This window comes from Xiphophorus maculatus, chromosome 3 (genome assembly GCF_002775205.1).
Source record: "Xiphophorus maculatus strain JP 163 A chromosome 3, X_maculatus-5.0-male, whole genome shotgun sequence".
NCBI lineage: Eukaryota > Metazoa > Chordata > Actinopteri > Cyprinodontiformes > Poeciliidae > Xiphophorus > Xiphophorus maculatus.
In genome coordinates, this window is record NC_036445.1 from 7,442,822 (window position 1) to 7,449,105 (window position 6,284).

The window sequence follows — 6,284 nt, forward strand, 5'->3', positions numbered from 1 at the left end:
GGCCCCCAAGAGCAAAACTCTGGCACAGTTAAATTATATGTATACAGCTGAAATAATATAACACTTAAACACCACTCTGCGTTTCAAAATCAAAATAATTTGTTTCAGTTTGCTACTCCTGTAAAGTTAAGAGCCATAATAACACTGGTGTAATGTAAGCTAAATATTAATTATGCTAATAATTAGTCCTGTCATGATAACAAATTTTGCTGGACAACAAATTGTCCCAGAAGTTAATATTGTTGTTTTGACATAATTTTCAGCTAATATAGTGGTAATATGGCACAATAATGTGAGAACAAGATGAATAAGCTTTAAATTCTAATAAACATTTAACACTGGAACTGGAAGACATTTTAAATATCCAAAATAAATAAACAAAACAACAGACACAACAAGAAAATAATTATGAAGTCTTTATTTAAAAAAAAAACTGTAAAGAGGGGCTAGTTTAGACCAAAACACCAGACTAAAGACTTTTATTATCCAGTTTTTGGTAGAAGAAGAGAAAATAGAAAAACAATAAATCATCCAAATGGAAATTACTGATATCGTTTCAACTTATTGTTCAATTAATTTATTACTTACTGCGACAGGCGTGCTAATAATTACACTTAGAGTAGCCTAGGAATGATAAAGCATCTTGTGTGGACATTTTGGGATGAGCGGGCCCCAAATAAAAATCTTCTTAGGGCCCCAAAAAGGTTTGGACCGGCCCTGGACAGCAGCGACACAAACAGAACGGAAGAGATAAACTATCTACTAAATGAGCCTCCAAGTCAGAAATAAAAGCAAAAGAAAAGTGAGTCAATACTTTTCCAGCACTGTAAAACATAATTTAACTCTAATTTGCACACACAAAAAAGTATTTTTATTTAAACGTCACATTTTGTAGTTCAAAGAACTTCTTTCAAATGAAAATTACACTGAAATTAAATCCGAGCACCATTTATTGCCACCACTGGTAAAGTTTTGTATAAAAAACCATTTAAACTAATTCAATCTTTTAGTTAAATTAGCTTTAATGTAGAAAAATATAACTTTTAATTTGAGTACTTGTGTTTTTAAGTGGATCATAGCGTTTTGCTGTATTTAATAATCAGTGCCTTTCTGTACGGTTGTGGATTAAATGTTGATGTTAGGGATAATTTCTCTTTGCTGATCTTCAAAATGGAAAAGACATGAAAACATACCACTCAGAAGAAGCACTTAGGTAACAATTATATTCTATTCCAATCAGTTCTTTTGTGGGAAAACCATAACAAAACCTTTCTGCCCTACCATTACAAACATAAACACGTACATTTTGTGAAGCTCTACTGGTATTTTAGCTAAAACCATGTGTTTTGGTCACATGTTGAATATGTTGAAAACATAGTTAAGTTAATTATGGTGAAGAATATGTAATAAAACAGGCCTGTTTCTTTTCTAAAAGTTTCAGGGAATCTTGTTGGAGTTCTTAACAAACTCTGAAATATTACATTTGACATAGAAATTTGGTCGACATGCCAAGGACAGAATTACATCACAACATTTAAAAGCTTACTTCAAAGCAGTTTGACGTCCATCATTTTACCCAGAGACGGATAGTTCAGAGCTGGAAAACACTAAAGTCAACCAGCAACCCTCCCAAGAGTTTATTGCATTTAATTGGAATAACTATCTGTAAGAAAAACACACTTAAAAACCTCTTTTGACGTCAGTGTGTCAGTCCGCATGCACACATTTTCCAGTGTCTCGCTGGTTCTCGCTTCTCTCCTCTGCTTGTTTCCATCTTCTTGCCTCTTGACACATTTCCCATCCTCAGAGGCCACATCAGACGAATCATCTTCTCAGCTCAGAATCAGCCAAATCGCATGATAGCCAAGAGTCAAAACGCACTTTTCACAGCCTTGTAAACAGAACACACACACACACACACACACACACACACCAAGCTCTTTACAGCACAGCTCATCTCTAATGTGGATAAAACCTCTTATAGCTTTGATTATGTTCAACCAGACAGAGCAGCGATGCACGGCTGATTGAATAACATTACCCCACAGTCGCCGCATTACGTTATTTGCGGGTTTGCCATCTCATTAGACGGAGTTATTACTTTGGGGGATTGCAGATTGAGCAGCTGATGCCGTTTATTTATACAAACTTACACACTGAAGTTGGACTTGATTTGTCTTTTAAGCCTGCACTGCAAAAACACAAAATCTTACCGAGAATTTTGGGTCTAATTTCTAGTGTAAATATCTTTGAAAACTTGAAATAAGAGTTAGGGTTTAATAGTGGGCTTTATAACAAATCCATCAACGCTAATAATCATGCTCAGACAAATTTAAAAATAAATTCAAGCATCTTTCACTCCGTCTGCCGTTTCAAAAACTGAAATATGTGGACAACAAGAAACACTTTTAAAACTGAAAAAATAAACGACAGAAGTACTGAGGCGTCAGACTCACTTGGTGCTAAAAGAAGATTTTTTTAAGACACTTTTCTGCCAGCTGACCAACCTTTTCTTAAGCACGCTGCACTCCGCTTATAGATTGGCTTTTGATCGGCAGATAGCCACATCCCAGGCTGTGCCGTGGTCTGTAATTTTATCTATAGAGGAAAAACATCAGAGTGTGTCTCCTCTGAAGATATCGCAGTCTTTAAAAGTGAGCTTAGCTGTTGACCTATCCCTGGTTTCCGTGGCAACGGAACCGTTTTTCTTTTCCCTGCAGCTCCACAGGATGCGCCATTCCTCTGATCTCTACAAACTGTTCAAATTAGAAGTAAATATCCGGTAAACTGTGAAAATAAACACAAGTTTTGATAGAGAATTGCAAAAATATGAGTAGCTGATGAACTTTTTCTGCTTTTTAGTTTCCCTTCATTGCCACAAACTTTCCAACAATTTTACTTTGGTTCAATTCAGTTTATTTCCTTTAACTCCAAATTATTCACAACAGGTCATCTCAATGCACTTTACACACAAAAATTGTTTATTTAGCTTTAATTCAGTTTTTAATTTATGTGATAAGTAGCACGTAATTGTAAAATGGACAGAAAAAAAATGCGTGATTTTCTAACTATTCTGTGACAATATATTTCTATTATTGTAATTGAGTGATAAAATCCAACAGTTTTCCTTCAGAAGTCAACAAAATAATAAACAGAATCCACTTTTGTGAATTCAATCTGTTAGGGAACATTAATGAACAAACAGCATCATGAAAACAGTAAGAGTTAAGTTTTAAAAAATTAGTAAATTTGTATTTGTGATGAGACAAAATGTGACTTTTGGGTTTTTCTGGACGGAAATGACGGAAATGTTTTTGTGGAGCTGTGCCTGTGTCTGTCATAGCCAGAATTAGAGAAAACTGATTTTTTTAAAAGTTTTTGTCTGAATTCCTGGGTTGGAAACCATTTACGATTCATTCAAACGTGGGAATTTGACCAATTGTAAGACACGACTGAATACATTTCATTGCCTTTCCTTCAGCAGAGCAATGAATTATGTCAGTGCTGAGAAACACCAAAAACTGCATTTCTGGTTTTAATTTGTCATCTTGCCTTTCAAATGAAAAGCAGCAAGGGGGATTTTCCTGTGTGGAGTCTTATGCAAATTTATGCAGTGCATTAAAAACAAGGTTTTATATTTCCAAAGCTGTGCTTGGCTTTGGATTTAATTTATTTTACTTTTGTTTCAGAACGTCTGACAGTAAACATATGACACATAGTTTGACAGAAATTTCACCGGTTCAATCTATCATTCACCAGGAACGGTATTTGTTAAACATGTTTTCAGAACCTGTCAAATATTCCACAGTTTATGTTTCTGGCTCATTCTGTTATTTTTTCCACCTAATACATCCATTTAACATGAACCTTTGTGCCAAAGTTCAACTCGGTTGTTTATAAATTTATTAAGACTGAAAAATGTATTTTATATAAACATTCAAACATTCATTACTTTTCTTAATTAGTTGCAAGCTTGAAAAGACCTTTTCTTTCTACGTTTGTTATTCTTCTTGGCAGAAAACTAAACCAAGTTGGTTTGGGAACGTCGGCGCTCCAGCCATGAGTCATTCAAGTCGGTCCATGAGCTTTTTCCTCATGTTGACACTGAGATGAACGAAGCGCATGCTGACATATAAACAGGTTGTCAAAGGCAGTGTTTTCCAAAGTGAGGGCCGCCAGGGGGCGTTACGGTACGGGGCAGTTAGACGGAAGATGAGAAGAAGAAAATGCGAAAATAAGAAAAATAATGTAATAAATGGTTAAATTATATATTATCACATTTGTTTTTAATCGGTTAAAATAAGTTATTAAAATATTATTTACCACGCTAATCTCTCTGATTGGCTGCCGGTTAAATTTATCCAATTGCTTTTCTCCTCAAACTAGCTAGCATACCCATCACACGTTAGCATAGCTAGCAACGGCTTGGCCGGTTCTTAGAAAGGTTTCAGAGGAAAATTATTTCGAAATAGTTTTCATTATGGGACAGAAAAGCACAAAACGTTTAATAAAATGCCGTATTATTATGTATTTATTTTGAAATCTCTAGAATCTGTCGGACGTGACATCATCAATGATTAGCCGTTGGTTAACCAAGTGTCACCATGTAGTCATGTAAAACAGAAAAAAGACTGAAGCAAACATCCAGCAGACCTGCTGTGAAGAAGCACTGATTAAGAAACAAAATCCAAGAACTTTAGAAAATAAAATGTGATTTGATAAATATAAAATATTACATGCTTTCCTGCAGTACAAAAAGGTATTTTGATGGACAAATATATAAATATTTTACTCCATTAAGGTAGCCCTTTGTCGCTGTTTCAATATCTTTGAGTGACTTGTGAAGCGCTTTATTAATGTTTTTTTTTATTATCAGGTAGTGTATTATGACATAAACACCGGAATAATAATAAAATAGTCCACTGCATAACTCATGGCCAGCTAAGTCAGAAGATATGAAGCATCATTTATGATAAACAAATGTAATAACTATTGAATAGTGAATAAAAGTGAGACATGCTAATGTTGATGTTTCTTTATGTACTTTGTAACATTAACCCCGGCCAGAAACCAATGAGTTTTGGGGGGCTATCTCAACAAAAAGTTTGGAAACCCCTGGTCAAGATTTATTGGAATAGACAGATTCCAGACAATGTTTATGTGCAGAGATACGGTCATGAATCGGTTTCCTCGGTCCGGGCTGAGGGGAGCATAAAGACGTCGTCTTCAGCATAGGAAGGCAGGTCAGGTTTAGCAAAGAACACCTGGAAGTCTTCGAGGTTTAAGCAGTTCTTTCAGAGTGGATTAAGCTGCAAGATAGAAAGTAGATGCAGCAGGCCTTTGTTTTTAGGACGATGAGTGGCCAGAAATCAAGCAGAGAACTGGGAACAGATGGAAAGAGAAAGAAACGACCCCATTCACATCGGATCATAACAGAATTGTTTAAATCAGATATTTGATTAACTATAACCATTTCTGTTGATTCAAATAAGATGTGTACAGTGTAGAACTGATTCTTAATTTCACTAAATGAGTTTCAACCCACATTCCAGGTGAGGGCAGCAGTGGACCATAAGTAAACCATTATCTCTTGTGGTATGTCAGCCCCTGTCTCTAAATGACACATCTGAAGTTTAAGTCGAACATTTTGGAAATATTAAATACAATACCTATGGACCATCATTTAGCTTTGAAAATCTACTGTGGTGCTGTGAAAGAAGACTTTATCCAAGGCTGAAACAATTAATCGGAATAATTGGGATTAAATATAGCAGAAGAATTTAAATTAAACCATTATGCATATTGATTTTGAAAAACTTTAGAATATGAGCTCTTTTCTTAAATCTTCATTGTGCTAAGATCATGTAAGTTTTTCTTACATCGATGAAAACTCAACATTACATATGGCCGGTTAGCTCAGCTGGTCAGAGTGTGGTGCTAATAACGCCAAGGTCATGGGTTTAATCCCCATACTGGCCAATTGAAACCTAAACTCTTCAGAAAATCAACACTTAAGCGATTACTGAAATAATCATTTAATTTAGTAATTGATTAATCATTAACTGGAATATACAGATTCAAAAAAGGCAATTTGTTGAAAGAACACCACACTCACAGTAGTTAAGCCAATAATAAACATTATCTAAAAAAAGGAACTGAATTGGTTATTTTCATTGTTTATTTTTTACTCTTGTATATAAAAGGCTTAAATGATTAAATAAAAAATCTGTACAATCCACCAAATTCTTTTATCAGATTAATCTATTAATAATCAGAATAACAAC

The 6,284-nt window shown here is 34.8% G+C and overlaps 1 non-coding gene across 1 annotated transcript; it reads left to right on the forward strand.

Annotated features, from left to right (window-relative positions):
* The first annotated feature begins 5,905 nt into the window (after positions 1–5,905).
* Positions 5,906–5,979, forward strand: trnai-aau. Its single transcript has one exon. It is a non-coding gene; the product is annotated as a tRNA-Ile (tRNA).
* The last annotated feature ends 305 nt before the right edge of the window (positions 5,980–6,284 follow it).